This window comes from Onthophagus taurus, chromosome 10, assembly GCF_036711975.1.
Source record: "Onthophagus taurus isolate NC chromosome 10, IU_Otau_3.0, whole genome shotgun sequence".
NCBI classification, from domain to species: domain Eukaryota; kingdom Metazoa; phylum Arthropoda; class Insecta; order Coleoptera; family Scarabaeidae; genus Onthophagus; species Onthophagus taurus.
This window is the reverse complement of record NC_091975.1, coordinates 9,696,989-9,713,453: the sequence shown is the minus strand read 5'-3', so window position 1 is coordinate 9,713,453 and position 16,465 is coordinate 9,696,989. Positions and strand designations below refer to the sequence as shown.

The 16,465-nt window shown below is 32.3% G+C and overlaps 1 protein-coding gene across 5 annotated transcripts in view; it reads left to right on the top strand.

The window, feature by feature from the left end:
* LOC111419830 (calcium voltage-gated channel subunit cacophony) overlaps positions 1-16,465 on the top strand; it is a 147,420-nt gene that overhangs the window by 40,586 nt on the left and 90,369 nt on the right. The window contains exon 1 of one of the 5 annotated variants that reach the window (XM_071199455.1): positions 3,864-3,996. The exons of the other annotated variants lie outside the window; for them this stretch is intronic. The gene's annotated coding sequence lies outside the window, so the exon portion shown is untranslated. Of the gene's footprint in view, positions 1-3,863; positions 3,997-16,465 lie in introns of those variants that run through there. 5 annotated transcript variants of the gene reach the window in all.

Sequence of the window (16,465 nt, the reverse complement as noted above, 5' to 3'; positions counted from 1 at the left end):
CCAACCTTAATTTTTTATTTTTTTTTAATTATATTTTTATTTTTTGTGACAAATATTAAGACAGTTTATAAAAATTAAGAATATGTCAAAATGACATTGAATTAAACGTATCATGTTTGGACTCATTTTAAAGGATTTTTCACTACGATTACAAATATGTCAAAATTGACGTTCGAAAACCGGAAGTTGACCATAACTTCATTAATATTGAAGATAAATATGTCGTGTTTGTACTCATTTTAAAGGATTTTTAATGAAGATTACAAATATGTCAAAATGGAGGTTGACATTTTAAACCTGAAGTTAGTTATCCTATAATAGAAGTTTTATAACTGAAGTTAATCTAGTGTCACTTTTCCGCACTTTCTTTTTATTTTTAATGTGTTTTTTTGGGTCATTTCACATTGATTAAAAAAAGTCGTCGATTTTTAAGCCATGTTTCTTAATATTTCTTTTGTTAAAAAAGAGCATTCTTAAATTTTGTAAATTAGTAACTAATAATCTGATTTCGACTTTGATCTGTGATCTTTTTCAACAAAACAAAAAGAAATATTAAGAAACTTGTTTGTAAAATGGATAAGATGAGAGATGTTAATCTATTTGTAGAGTCTCTGATGGTGGCCAAGGGCCGAAAACAAGTTTAAAAGTACAAAATCAAACTCTAGATTATCGTCATCATTTTGTCTCTAGTTTTAGTGACAAAATGTTTTAGTGATTACATTTATGCCACGACTTACAGAAACACCTAAAACGTAATGAGTGACCAAGCGGTTTTTGTACTTGTGATAGCTGTCATCAGTGTTCTGTGATTAAAATGGATAGGCACCAAACAATTTTCAATAGTTTGAGCCTGTTTATTCTGAGAAGTCTTATATTTTTAGACAGATGAAAATGAAAATCCCGTTTTTCTCAACATTATTCTTTTGTCGCTTAGTCAAGTGATGCATAACGCGGTTCATTTATGAAGAGTTGTTCAGGATTTTGGAGTTGATCATTAATATTTATCATATGTATCTTCAATATTAATGAAGTTATGGTCAACTTCCGGTTACAAATGTCAATGTTATATTGACAAATTCTTAATTTTTATAAAATGTCTTAAAATTTATCACAAAAACAAAAATACAATAAAAAAGAATTGAAAATTAAGGTTGGTATTAATGTTTAATAATTAAATTGGTATCTCAAGTGTTGCTAACTTCGGGTTTAACGTTTTTCTATTCTAACTTTTTTCTTTTTTGAGATAAGTGCGTCATCTTTGGACTCATTTTAAAAGTTTTTTAACGAAGATGACAAATATGTCAAAATTGACGTTGACGTTTCAAACCGGAAGTGATTGTCAATTTTGACATATTTGTAATCGTAGTGAAAAATCCTTTAAAATGGGTCCAAACATGATACGTTTAATTCAATGTCATTTTAACATATTCTTAATTTTTATAAACTGTCTTAATATTTGTCACAAAAATAAAAATATAATTAAAAAAAATAAAAAATTAAGGTTGGTATTAATATTTAAAAATTAAATTGCTATCTTCATTATTGCTAACTTATGGTTTAATGAAAGAACACCATGAAGTTGTCCATTTGTCTATTATATGATAACTAACTTCAGATTTAAAATGTCAACTTCAATTTTGACATATTTGTAATCTTCATTAAAAATCCTTTAAAATGAGTACAAACACGACATATTTATCTTCAATATTAATGAAGTTATGGTCAACTTCCGGTTACAAATGTCAATGTTATATTGACAAATTCTTAATTTTTATAAAATGTCTTAAAATTTATCACAAAAACAAAAATACAATAAAAAAGAATTAAAAATTAAGGTTGGTATTAATGTTTAATAATTAAATTGGTATCTCAATTGTTGCTAACTTCGGGTTTAACGTTTTTCTATTCTAACTTTTTTCTTTTTTAAGATAAGTGCGTCATCTTTGGACTCATTTTAAAAGTTTTTTAACGAAGATGACAAATATGTCAAAATTGACGTTGACGTTTCAAACCGGAAGTGATTGTCAATTTTGACATATTTGTAATCGTAGTGAAAAATCCTTTAAAATGGGTCCAAACATGATACGTTTAATTCAATGTCATTTTAACATATTCTTAATTTTTATAAACTGTCTTAATATTTGTCACAAAAATAAAAATATAATTAAAAAAAATAAAAAATTAAGGTTGGTATTAATATTTAAAAATTAAATTGCTATCTTCATTATTGCTAACTTATGGTTTAATGAAAGAACACCATGAAGTTGTCCATTTGTCTATTATATGATAACTAACTTCAGATTTAAAATGTCAACTTCAATTTTGACATATTTGTAATCTTCATTAAAAATCCTTTAAAATGAGTACAAACACGACATATTTATCTTCAATATTAATGAAGTTATGGTCAACTTCCGGTTACAAATGTCAATGTTATATTGACAAATTCTTAATTTTTATAAAATGTCTTAAAATTTATCACAAAAACAAAAATACAATAAAAAAGAATTAAAAATTAAGGTTGGTATTAATGTTTAATAATTAAATTGGTATCTCAATTGTTGCTAACTTCGGGTTTAACGTTTTTCTATTCTAACTTTTTTCTTTTTTAAGATAAGTGCGTCATCTTTGGACTCATTTTAAAAGTTTTTTAATGAAGATGACAAATATGTCAAAATTGACGTTGACGTTTCAAACCGGAAGTGATTGTCAATTTTGACATATTTGTAATCGTAGTGAAAAATCCTTTAAAATGAGTCCAAACATGATACGTTTAATTCAATGTCATTTTGACATATTCTTAATTTTTATAAACTGTCTTAATATTTGTCACAAAAATAAAAATATAATTAAAAAAAATGAAAAATTAAGGTTGGTATTAATATTTAAATATTAAATTGCTATCTTCATTATTGCTAACTTAGGGTTTAATGAAAGAACACCATGAAGTTGTCCATTTGTCTATTATATGATAACTAACTTCAGATTTAAAATGTCAACTTCAATTTTGACATATTTGTAATCTTCATTAAAAATCCTTTAAAATGAGTACAAACACGACATATGTATCTTCAATATTAATGAAGTTATGGTCAACTTCCGGTTACAAATGTCAATGTTATATTGACAAATTCTTAATTTTTATAATATGTCTTAAAATTTATCACAAAAACAAAAATACAATAAAAAAGAATTAAAAATTAAGGTTGGTATTAATGTTTAATAATTAAATTGGTATCTCAATTGTTGCTAACTTCGGGTTTAACGTTTTTCTATTCTAACTTTTTTGTTTTTTAAGATAAGTGCGTCATCTTTGGACTCATTTTAAAAGTTTTTTAATGAAGATGACAAATATGTCAAAATTGACGTTTCAAACCGGAAGTAATTGTATTTCCATTCATATTAAAGTTAAATATGTCGAGTTTGGACTCACTTTATAAGTTATTTTATTCATATTTCATTTCTTGTTAGTAATACAAAGTCGAATCGAATTAAAATTTTTTAAAATGACAAAATTTATTAATATATTTTTGAATGAAATTTGAAATGAGTGATACGGCACTGGTGAAAAGATATCAGTTTGAGGGACGAACCAGTTTTCACGCGTTCGTCGAGTATAATCGAAAGTTTCCGAGCTTTCCCGAACGCGTTTTCCAACCCCAGCAGGAGACGGCAGTGCACACGGGCGCGGACCGAGAATAGGGCAGATTAGCAAAAGGACCGGTGTCAGGAACCGCTGCCGCGGCAAATAGTAACCGACCGAGAAAGAGAAACCGGGTAAGCTAGTGACGGACATCCGGGGATGTGTCTTCGGGGGCGCCGCTAGCAAAAGGGGCCGGGAGCGAGTCCCACCGCGTAGGATGAGGACGCGCCGCGGCCGCCGCAGGACCATCCGCAGGACGACCACCCGCAACCACACCGAAACCGGACCAAACCACCGCAACCAGTAGACGCAACATGGACGTATGCTGGCGTGAAACTTCACCGAAGATTCAGGTTAGTTTTTAATGACTTGGAAATCTCGAGAAAAACGACAAAATGTCCGTACATTGATCCTGCCGCGTTTCGCTGACCCATATTATGGTTCACCCAGGATCGCGGTCGCCGAATCGGGGGACGACCTAGAAAAAAAAACCACCCCCAAAGCCCTTTTCAAAACCACCGACTTTTCTCTTCTCTCTCCTTTTTTTTTTTTTGATACGTTTTCAAACGCCCTCGGGGCACGCCACAAAGATTCCTTCTTCTTCACGGTTATTTTTGTGAAAAAAAAATCGTTTCTTAAATGCAGATATTAAATCCTCAAGAATTCAATATTTTTTGTAATACAATTTTTATCATTATTTTTTTTTTGGGTTATCTAGGATATTATCGCCTATTATTGAACACTTACTGCCTCGAGCTTTTCGATGTCATCAAATCAATAGATTCTCGATAATTTTGTATGTTTCAACCGGGAAGCACGTGTAGTGCAGCACCGGGAAACCCGACAGTTTTGCGCTGATCCAATTTATAAAGGCCCATTTGAAGGTCGTCAACGGAAAGTAGGTCTCGATGATTGGCCCTAATTAGAAATATAGAAATTTTCAACTTAATAATTAAAATTAATTCCAATTTCAACAAAATAACAAAATTTATTTTCGTTTTATGAAGATGTTTGTTTTCTCGTCTCTCGTTCTTATTTGTTTTCGTCTAGGGGAAAAACAAATTTACTTTTTGTATTAACCCATTCAAATTTTATTTTTGAATGATTTTTTTTTTAAATTTATTATCTTTCGAATTAATTATTAGGTCTTATTGGTACGGAGGATTTCTCGTATAGAGAGAAGTACTGCAGTTAAACCTGCTTATCGATCGTTCCTGCGCTACGTCACACCAAACATGGCCGCGTCGTGACGTCACTTGCATCATTCCTGCTGTCCTTCTAAGTCGTGGCGAGTTCTTGCGGCGTCACCACCACCACGTGTTCCAAATTTCCTAAAAAAAAGAAATTCATTAAATCATGAATCAAAAATTAGTTACTTATTTAATAAGAAATTTTTCTTATGGTCTTTATTACCAACTTGTAAACATAAAAGGAACCAAAACACTTAAAATTGGTGATTTTAACATTATATTAAGTCTTATTGGTTACGAAATTTTTTAAAAATCATATCGACTGATATGATATACGATATGATATAAAAACTATAAGATAATATACAGGGTGAACAAAAAGTATGGAATAATGGTTCTACAGCCTAAACTTCAATTTAAATTAAAAAAAGTTTTAAATAAAAGTTACTTAAAACTATTTTCCGCATATCTTGGCGTAGAAATAAAATAAAAATGAAAACGGCAGTCTGAGTTACGACATGGTGAGTATGTTTTTTAAATAGACCGAAATAGATTCTTTTTGACAAGGTGTTGCAAGATGCCATAAGGTTTTAATGCATTAAACGACATAGTTTTCGAGATATTGAAACTTTTATTTAACCCTTTGTGTCCCAAGAAGACAAAAATTTTGAAACTTTGTGACAGAATTAAAACGCTATCAAAATACACTCAGTAAATCAATTTTAGCAAAATATGACAATCCCCCCATTCCAGGGGGATAGTGGTATTTGAAAGTACAGGGTGTCCCAATTTCGATGTCCGCATAGGCTATCTCCGAAACTAAAAGAGAAGGAAAAAAAGTAGCTTACATGTCATGATCTCGTTTTTCGAGGAAATGCTAATGCTGAAAACTCCGAACAGCTATCGTCTTTTGTTTTCGCCCTATCGGCAAAATCTGAAAATTTTGCGAAAACGACAATAGCGAATATCTCACTTATTATCAAAGATGGAGTATTATAAATAAAACATTATATGGGCAACTTTTTACGAAGAATGCAGTGGCGTAGGTAGAATTTTTTTCCCATCTTTTATTTTCGAGATTTTAGACGTAACTTTATTTTTTTAAATGGAAACCATAGTTGGCTATAACTTAAAATAATTTGTTATTTTCTTCTGATAACAATTATACAGGGTGTCATACAAAAAACGCCCCAAGCTGTAACTCTGTCATTTATATTCCGATTTTCATGACCGAGGCATCAAATGAAATGGTTTGATGAATACTATGGTTCATGCTACAAATAAATTTGTTTCAAGGCCATCTTCAATTTTAAGCGATTATTAACTTTTGTTTTTCAAATTGCTCTATATATTTTTCTTCACGTCATTAGATAGAGATTGTTTTTCTGAATCCACTGATGTGCAATACGTCCACTTTGAATGTAATTTTAGCAGAAAAAAGACACCTGTATATACAGGTTGTCGCACAAGAACGCCGTAAGCTGTAACTGTGTTATTTAACTTCCGATTTTTATGAACGAGGTATCAAATGAAATGGTTTGATGAATGCTATGATTCATGCTACAAATAAACTTTTTCCAACGCCATCTTCGATTTCAAGCAATTATCAACTTTTGATTTTCAAATTGCTCGGTATGTTTTTCTTCACGTTATGGGATAGAAATTTTTTTCTGAGCCCATTGATGTACAATACATTAACATTTTAGCAGAGAGAAACAATTAAAACATTTTCCGAACATTGTCTTAGTCACTTCTGTATTACTGCAGTGTGCCATGGAAAAAAATAACACGCAAAACTGATAACAGTCATTAAATGCTATTTCAATGCCCGAAGAAGTTGTAAATGATACTTATAAGTTGTTTTTTCATTTATCCCATGGCACACTACAGTGTAATAGAAGTGACTTTAAGAGAATGTTCAGAAACTAGTTTAATGTTTTTCTATGCTACAATTACAATTAATGTTGATGTATTGTACATTAATGGATTCAGAAAAAAAAAACTCTATCCAATAGCGTGAAGAAAAACATACCGAGCAATTTGAAAATCAAATGTTGATAATCGCTAGAAATTGAAGATGGCGTTGGAAAAAGTTTATTTGTAGCATGAATCATAGTATTCATCAAACCATTTCATTTGATAGCTAGGTCATGAAATTGTAAGGTAAATGACAGAGGTACAGCTAGCGGCGTTCTTGTGTGGCAACCTGTATATACAGGTGTCTTTTCTCTACTAAAATTATATTCAAAATGGATGTATTGTACATCAGTGGATTCAGAAAAACAGTCTCTATCCAATGACGTAAAGAAAAATATATAGAGCAATTTGAAAAGCAAAAGTTAATAATCGCTTAAAATTGAAGACGGCCTTGGAAAAAATTTATTTGTAGCATGAATCATAGTATTCATGAAACCATTTCATTTGATAACCCGCTCATGAAAATCGGAATGTAAATGAAAGAGTTACAGCTTGGGGCGTTTTTTGTGTGACACCCTGTATATAGTTTGTGGGGTATATTTTTTATAGTTATTCAATAATTAACAAAAATTCATTTTGTTCCATCTAAATCTAATGTATGTATTTAAAAGTTAATGTTGCTATGGTGATAACTATACATACTATGATGGAATATAATGTATCAATTTTTTTTGTTCTTTCTAAAACTATTGTATGTATTTAAAAGTTAATGTTGTTATGGTGATAACCTCATGGTATGAGGGAAAGCATTGTTTCCAATTATTGGCAAAGTTTGTAGCAAGGACAGTAGAATCTAACAGGACTGCTACATCGCAGTCTACGTCACGCTATTTGCCACGCCTGCGTCTGGTAGATAACTGTCTATGTTTTTAGAGGTTATATGATAGACATTAATACGTCTAAAAACATAAAACTTCAAAACTAATATGAATACGTCTAGGATATAACCTCTAAAAACACACAGCAAACGCATAGACCATAACAACAGCTGGGCGTGAAAAATGGTGTGACGTAGTTTGCGGGTAGGCTGTCACAACAATGGATGTAGCAGTCCTGTTAGATTCTATTGTCCTTGAGTTTGTAGTAGTATTTAAAAATTCACTAATAACTCTGGCATTATGTGCTGGTGCTCCGTCATATTGAAAATATATCATTTGAGACATATTTAGTGGCAAATTGTCGACCAAATGCTCAATGTGCTGCCTTAATATATTGAGGTATTTCCCTGAGTTTACGTTTTTATGGTAGATACTATATGTCAAAATTCTATTATCTAAAAGGGCACACCATACATTGAACCCCAATCTTTTTTGAACACTCAGAGACTTCATCGGTCCAGATAACATTTTGAACAAACAGCAGATTATTTAATTTTTTTAAATATCATCTACAAAATTCTAATCTTCGATTGACATCTCCGGCACGTAAATAATGAGTTAGTCCCGCTTTGTATGGTTTATACTTATTTTTCTTTCATATTCGAGAGCAGCGGCTTTTGGGTCAAACGTCTTGTTGCAATTTCTCTTGCAGGTCATTTTGGTATGTTTTTGTATGTGGTTTGGGGAAGGACCAAATATCTATTAAATTTGTCTTCTTTCCGGATATCTTGTGAAATACAATTCTGCGGCTAACGTCGCATTCTTATCTGATAACATATAACATTCCATCATGTTACATTTTTCATAATTTTCGAAATTCATTGTAAAGTTTTATTCAGTTTTGTTATACTTTGACACTTAACATGCTGGTGCATCGTACCAGCACATAATGCCAGAGTTGTCATTGAATTTTTAAATACAAACTTTCACAATTATTTGATACATTATGTTCCATCATAGTATGCATGGTAATCACCATAGCAACATTAACTTTTAAATACATACATTAGTTTTAGATAGAACAAAATGAATTTTTGTTAATTATTCAATAAGTATAAGAAATATACCCCACAAACTATATATATATGTTATCAGAAGAAAATAACAAATTATTTTAAGTCATAGCCAACTATGGTTTCCATTTAAAAAAATAAAGTTACGTCTAAAATCTCGAAAATAAATGATGGGAAAAAAATTCTACCTACGCTACTGAATTCTTCGTAAAAAATTGCCCATATAATGTTTTATTTATAATACTCCATCTATGATAATAAGTGAGATATTCGCGATTGTCGTTTTTGCAAAATTTTCAGTTTTTGCCGATAGGGCGAAAACAAAAGACGATAGCTGTTCGGAGTTTTCGGCATTAGCATTTTCTCGAAAAACGAGATCATGACATGTAAGCTACTTTTTTTCTATTTCTTTTAGTTTCGGAGATAGCCTATGCGGACATCGAAATTGGGACACCCTGTACTGTCAGGCATTGAAATATATTTTAGTGATGTTGCAGTATACAAAAACTTTTATTGCTAATATGAAAATAATACATTTTTTATTACGTTAAAAAATAAGTAAACTTGCTTTAGCTAAATCACATTATGCTATTCAGAAAAACAGTTCTTTCTTTCATTACAACATAAATAAACATTGCGCGCAGTTCATTTTGAGTGGGGTCTGGACTCAATATAGCTTTGGCAGAACAATTTTTACACCTTCCTCTTTCTTTTCTCATATTTTCGTCTTTTGGGTAACTTGAAGATGTAATGCACAACCTCTTGATATCATCAGATCCCTTTATATCAAGTATTAGACCGAGATATTCACGACATAAACCATCAAATTTATTTCCGGAGGCAGAGCAATTGTTAGTTCATGATGAAAAGGGCGAGGAATATGATTCAGAAGCAGGAGAATTTTTAGAATGAACATTGAGTTGGTTCATCATTCATTGGGCGCTTGTGTTTATTCTTCTGTTTATACTTTTCTGATTAACATTCAATTTGTTGTATGTCTTCTGTGTTGTTTTGTGTTTTAATACGTTTGCCACTATTGTTACTTTTATTATATTTGTTACAATTATTTATTAAATTATAGTTATCTGTTCAGTTGTGAGTTGGTTCATCATTCATTGAGCGTTTATCTTCATTCTTTTGTTTTTACTTTTTTTCAAGAGACAGTTTCAAGTCTGCATTAATTATTTACCAATTAACATTCAGGTGTTGAATGTTTTTGTGTTATTTTGAGTGTTAATACGGTTACACCCTCTAATTACCGTTTGGTGTAATAGTTTCTTATTGCTATTTTTTATTACTCTTATTATGTTCGTTATATTTATTTTGTTTGTTAACTCTTTTTTTTGTGATAGTGGATTTTCTACCATTAAACTGCCCATAATACCAGTTTTCAAGTCATTTTCTCTGAAACTGTTCAATTTATGAAAGAAGTAATTAACTGAAAGACAATCTTCAACGCCGTGTATACATTATATGAGCAATATTTTGCCAATACATTTTTGGTATTATTTTCATTTTAAATGAAAATAGAATTTGTAGTTACTCTATGGTCAATTTATTACCGACCACCTGTATAACACTAATGTGTGTATTATGAACACACTGTATATGACTCAATTATTTTATAGTTTAACATTTTATAGTTTTTGGTAGCAACAATCTGTAAAAAGAGCATGGTATAAAAATAAAAACACCCATGTCCACCCTTTTTCACTTTCGTCCCACTGTGCGGCGTTCGATTGCATACACTTGTCCAAGTTGATCGGCATGATCTACCGAACCCATGTTTTTATTGTAATCATCAACGAGTAAAGGACAGCGCACATCAATTTTCGTTCCATTCTTTTACTTCCTTTTTACGGTGGTCTCTCCTGTTCCATGAAGCAAAATTTCACGTACTTATTGTCCTTTCATTTGTAATAACTTATACCTAAATTTAAGATCCGGTAATCATAATATCCTCTTTTCATTCGTTTATCATCTATCAAATTTTTTGGTGCACCATCTTTGTGAGACCTTATTGATCCACAAGCTAAGGTTTTCTTAATTTTGTAAAAAAGTTATCGAAATAAATCAGGACAATCCTTTCACCTAATCCATAATTTTTCTTCAGTTTCAGGAGATTTTCCCTGATACACATCAAATTTCTGTATGTACCCTTTCTTATCTGCTAAGCACCAGAGCTTATAACCCCTTTTTATGGGCTTCATGGCATTGAATTGTTTCATACTTGACCCCCTTTGAAGATTATCATGGATTCATCCATAGCCAACTGCTTAGTTCCATGATGATAACTGGATAACTGACGGTTAAGTGTTTGAAGATACGGACGGATCCGTATTGTTCGTAGGAATAATGCTGTTATCGTTGACATCCAGATATGATAAAATCTCCTGAAACCTGTTCGTGTGGTTCGAATTGATCGTATGGCAAGTAGTACACCCAACCCTTCAGCATTACTTTAGAAATGTTTATAGCTTGGCCAACTATGATAACTCATTAAGAAATTTATGCCAAAAAAACACAGCAACTTTTCTTCTTTCAAGTTTAGCGTTTTTTTCCTTTGGGTGGCGTACAAATTACTTTGAAAGGTAATATCTTTTACACAGTTATCCATCAGTGTTAGAAAATAATCTGTTTGATTATTGCAAGTTGCAAAAGTATCACCAATTATTCCTTCTGGATAATCGTATCAATAACGTATTTCTACTACTTCAGTGTCACTTTCCTTATTTTGATTAGTTAGTTGTTCACCACTTTCTTCTTCATGTTCATCTTCCAGCATAGGTATCTCACTAGCACTAGTTATAACAATGTCATCTTCTTCATCTTCTATGTGTGTCTGTTCAGAATTATCCAACGGGATATTTTGTAATTCACACGAACTTTTTCAACCTCAACCAAAAGTTCTTCATCAGTCAAAGCTTTGTTCAAGTACCAAAACGTATCTGTATTCGCTTGGCTCATTTTTACGTCAATCTCAATATTGTACCTGTTATTATTCTGACGGTACTTTTATGTTAGTAACTTTTTACAAAATGTAACTTTTTTCGGGATAAAACAAAAAAATGTTTGAAAATTATAATTGCAATACGTAAACAATACACGAAACTGCTTACAAATCACACCTAATAACCATTTATCATTTATAACCATTTATTATATTATATATTAATGTTAGCTCATTTGAATGTCAGATCTGTGGTTCCTAAAATGAATCAGGTTATTAATATTATAGATGACGGACGCTATGACGTTTTTGCTTTGTCTGAGACTTGGTTGTCTGCTGATATTTCTGATGAGTTCATTCGGATTGATGGTTATAGTGTGTCTATTTAATTCAGACTTCTGCTAATATTGAGCAGTTGTGGTTAACTCTGCAAATTAATAAACGTAAACTCATTTTGGGTGTGCTCTATCGACCTCCCAGCTTTCCCTGTCGGATATTTTTGGATGAGCTTGAGAGCGTTTTGGCTGCCTGCCTGCCGCAGAGTGATGAGATAATCTTTTGTGGGGATGTTAATATTGATTTTTTTGATTTAGATGGTGTTAATAGGAATGATTTTATGACTTTACTGTCTTCTTTTGATGCTATGCAGTTGATAAATGAACCTACAAGAGTTACTGCATCGACTGCTAAAATGATTGATGTAATTGTTGCATTCAGTACAGTTCTTGTCCGGAATTCTGAGGTTAGAAGCTGTCAAGTGTCTGATCACGACATTGTCTTTTGTGACATCGAGTTCTGTTCACCGGTTTCCTCTCCGATTTGGAAACTATACAGAAACTTAAAAAGAATAGATATTTGTGAGTTTCATGACTTATTGCGGAAAATTCCATTCAATTTTATCTTCTCCATGAATAACATTGATGATAAGCTTTATTTTTTTAATGAACAACTACTTAATGCATTTAATGTTTTTGCTCCACTCATTAAGGGTAAAGTTCATAAACGTCCTCCTCCATGGCTTACTGATAACCTGAAGCTAATGATTTCTTTAAGGGATAAAGCAAAGGATGACTATAGAAGGAATCGATCTGATGCTAAATGGGATTACTTTAAATCTCTTAGAAACTTAACGGCTTTCACTATTAAGGCGGAAAAAAGAGCATTTTTTCGGTATATTGGTAGCATTCGGGACAAAAAATTAATGTGGGGTAAGCTTGATTCGCTTAATTTAAGAAAGAGGACGCAGTGTAATATTCCAGAGGCTTTGTGTAATGTTGAAGATCTGAATGACTTCTTTTTGAGGAGTGTTTCGGACATCACTGACAACTTACCGCCCAATCCTGCTATTTTTGAGTATTATTCTAATTTAAATGTTAACAACGAGAAATATTTTAAATTCAAATCGGTATCAACTGATGTAGTAGACAAATTGATCTATAAATTGAAGTCTTGTTCTGAGGGCAGTGATTGGATTCGGCCGGATATGATTAAACTGGCGTGTCCTGTTATTTTACCTTATCTTACACATATTGTTAACTGTTGCATCGTTGAAGGTCATTTCCCGAATTGCTGGAAACACGCTATAATCAAGCCTATTCCTAAAAATCAAAACTCATCAAGTTACACTGACCTTAGACCTATTAGTCTGCTTCCTACTTGTTCGAAGATCTTGGAAGGGATATTGAAGTATCAGTTGAATGATTACATTCAAACTTCTAATTTGCTGCCTGACTGTCAGTCAGGGTTTCGTAAAAATTATAGCACTATTACTACTATGACAGCACTTTTGGATGATATTATTTCGGGGGTTGATAAGGGTAATATTACAATTCTAGTTTTGTTAGATTTTAGCCGGGCATTTGACACCGTTAACCACGAGATCCTTCTTTGTATTCTTTCTTCGTTTGGTTTGGACCCTGTTTCACAGAGTATTATTGAGTGTTATCTTCATGACAGGTCTCAACGTGTAGCTATTGATGGTGTAGTATCTCAGAGCAGATTCATTTCTGATGGTGTTCCTCAGGGTTCTATTTTAGGCCCGATTTTGTTCTCGATCTACACTAGTAATTTACTTAAATGTATTCAACACTGTACACCATATGTTTATGCGGATGACACTCAGTTGGTGCTCTCCTTTCTTCCCTCCGAGTCTGGTCCTGCTATTGATAATATAAATAGAGATCTTAATAGTGTGTTTGTCGCAGCTTCGCAGCACTGTTTAAAAATCAATCCAGACAAGTCTGCGGTCATGTTTTTTGGGAATAAAAAAATTTGTGCTGAATTGTCTCACGCTGCTAATATTGTTGTGAATGGCTCAAAACTACCTGTAGTTGAAAAATATAAAAGTCTTGGACTTGAAATTGATAACTCTTTTCGTTTTTCTAATCAGATCTCTAAATATATTAGGAACGCCTATTGTACACTGAGACTACTTTATCCACATAGAGAATACTTGCCTTTTGATGTTAAACGAAACTTATGCGAGAGTTTTGTACTATCTCAATTTAATTATATGGTTCCGGTTTACCATCCAGCGTTGACCGCTCTTGATGCGGGTAGAATTCAGAAAATTCAAAACAATTGTTTACGATTTGTGTATGGCATTAGAAAATTTGATCATGTCTGTCATAGGTTGGTGGACGCTGGATGGTTATCAATGAGGAACAGAAGAGAATTACATACCTTGATTTTTTACCATAGGTTGATGATCTCTCAAGCTCCGCATTATTTATTTAAAAAAATTAAATTTAGGAATAGGGATGTAAATGCTCGTCAAATGAGAACGCGTTGTCTTATTGTACCACCTGCCCATAGAACTTCATTATTTCAAAGATCTTTCTCTTATCATATCTATAAGTCCTATAGCCTCATTCTGGAATCGGATTGGACAGCCAATGTCTCGGTTTTCAGGTCTCGCCTTTTTAGACGAATGTTTGATTCACAGACTGAGGCATTGAGACGAGGTGTTGCCTTATCTCAATGTGTTGCTCGATACGCGTCATAGCTTCCCTTGTTTTTTTTTTCTTTTTTTTAATTTCTTTCATTTCTTTTTTTTTATTTGGTTACAAGATTCATTTTATGCTTTTTTTTTATAATGGTTACTGTTTAGTTTTATTATATTATATATATATTTATTTTTGGTTATTTACTTTATTTATAGTTACATTCTCTTAGATATTGATGCTATAATCAGTACTTATAAATGCGAATTTATTGTTTCTGTTTTTTATGTTTCTTATTGTGTTCTTTATTCTCAAATTTGCTTGGTTTTATTTTGTTGAGGTTCCAATGGAAGAACAGGAGCTTCGGCTTCCTGAATTGGCGCCTTGTGGTTTGTACCAAAAAAGAATTATTCATGTTTCATTTTCTCTTTTTTTTTTCTCTACAATTTGTATTTTGTTTTTGGTACAATAAAGTGTATTATTATTATTATTATTATCAAAGAGATGCCTTTTTGGACAACAAAATTCAGCAACACCACTTTTCACTAAACTTCTAACCTCACATCTGGATGAATAAGTATAAATATACCGAAAAACCCTACAGTGCGGATTGCGTTATTTTTTATACAGATTCCTTCTTGTATAGTAGAAAGTACCGACAGCTCTAAATGAGCCGAATAGATGACTACAGTTTAAAATGAGTGCTTAAAACTGCCTGTACTTTAAAGTACCGTCGGGACACAAACGGTAGCGATAGACTTAGGCAGTCTATTATGGAATAGACAACTTAAGCGTTGACGTCACAGGAATGGGCGGAGCTTATACTGACTCCATACAATTTCGTTGCTAACGATAAATCGCCAAAAAATGTCATTTGAAATGTCATCACTTAGTTTATTTTATTTTAACACTAATGAAAAATTGCATATGGTGATTTAGCAACACAGTTAGCAACGAAAATGTTTGGAGTCGGTATAAGCTCCGCCCATCCCTGTGACGTCAAGGCTTAGGTTTATTCTATAATGACACCATAATTTGGTTGTCGCTTCGTCAAATCTTTTTAAATAAAAGTTTCAATATCTCGAAAACTATGCAGTTTAAAGCATTAAAACCTCATGGTATTTTACAACACCTTGTCAAAAGGAATCCAAAAACCTTAAAATATACAAGGCATTCCATTTAAAAAACACACTCACCATGTCGTAACTCAGACTGCCGTCATCATTTTTATTTTATTTCCACGCCAAACTATGCCGAAAATAGTTTCAAGTAACTTTTATTTAGAACTTTCCATACTTTTTGTACACCCTGTAGAACTACCATAATGACGTCAGATTTAACGTCATCACTACCAGTGATTAATGCTCGATACCAGATTGTTCTGGATCGAAAACGAAAATTCTCTGGCTTAAGGAGTATTCTGCCAGACACTTCAGATTAAGCAAGCTTACAGCCTGGGTACATACTGTACAGGGTGTCCAAATTTCGATGGGTTTGCAGGGTATCTCAGTTATTATGAAAGATTTTCAGACACCTCCTGTATCTCGGCTATCCGGAAACTTAGTATAAAGGTAAAAACGGGTTCTAATAGATTTTTTCACGCGAAATCCAATGGTGCACGTAGAATTTTTCGTTTTTGAGTTATAAACATAACTCAAATACTGAATACTCAACTTCTAAAATACTTAACTCTTTATAACTCAAAAACCACGATGACTATTAGAACCCGTTTTTACTTTCTTACCAAATTTCCGGATAGCCGAGATACAGGGGTGTTTGAAAATCGTAAATTTTGAAACACTCCCTGTATATCAAAAACGAAGAGGGCTATGAAAATTTGGTTTGCGCCATTGTAAGTTGCATAAAAAAGTA